The sequence below is a fragment of the Parus major genome, chromosome 7 (assembly GCF_001522545.3).
Source record: "Parus major isolate Abel chromosome 7, Parus_major1.1, whole genome shotgun sequence".
Classification (NCBI taxonomy): domain Eukaryota; kingdom Metazoa; phylum Chordata; class Aves; order Passeriformes; family Paridae; genus Parus; species Parus major.
The window spans coordinates 443,782-444,304 of NC_031776.1; the positions used below are offsets into that span (position 1 = coordinate 443,782).

The following is a 523-nucleotide window of genomic DNA, read 5'->3' on the forward strand; positions in this document are numbered from 1 at the left end:
GTTCGGCTTGGCGGCGGCGGAGCGCCGCGTACTGACCTGGGCGGCGGGCGAGGCGGGGACGCTGCGCGGCGATGGGCCCCCCCCGGCGCGGAGCGCGCCACCGACGGACTCAGCCTGTGACGGGTTCCGCCATCTTGGAAATTTTTTTTAGATGGGGGAGTCACGTGGTGCAACCATTTTTTCCCCGCGGCCAATCAGCGGGCGCGGGTTATTTATAGCCGCGCGGGGGAAGGGGACCAATCGGGCCCCGCCCCGTGAGCCCCAGGCCACGCCCCGTGGCGCGCGGCCCGTCGCCTTGGCGACCGGGGGGCGGAGCGGCGGCCGCCATGTTGGCGCCGAGCCCGCGGCCCCGCCGGGATCGAGAATCGGGATCCAGATCACAGGACCGGGTTCCTGACCCTCTCCACTGAGGCCACAGCAACTGCGATCCATACCGTATAGACGGTATTGCGATAAAACATGCAGCTTTGGGGGTTTTTTAACCCTCCAGTGTGCCGCAGCCGCGATCCCGCTCTCCCTCATG

General features: G+C 68.3%; 1 protein-coding gene across 7 annotated transcripts in view; it reads right to left on the reverse strand.

The window, feature by feature from the left end:
• HDAC4 (histone deacetylase 4) overlaps positions 1 to 195 on the reverse strand; it is a 175,288-nt gene extending 175,093 nt beyond the window's left edge. For 5 of the 7 annotated variants that reach the window (XM_033516225.1, XM_033516226.1, XM_033516227.1 and 2 more), the window contains exon 1: positions 37 to 194. The gene's annotated coding sequence lies outside the window, so the exon portion shown is untranslated. Of the gene's footprint in view, positions 1 to 36 lie in introns of all 7 variants that reach the window. The other 2 variants (XM_033516228.1, XM_033516229.1) reach the window with 2 other exon arrangements.
• Positions 196 to 523: the final 328 nt, after the last annotated feature.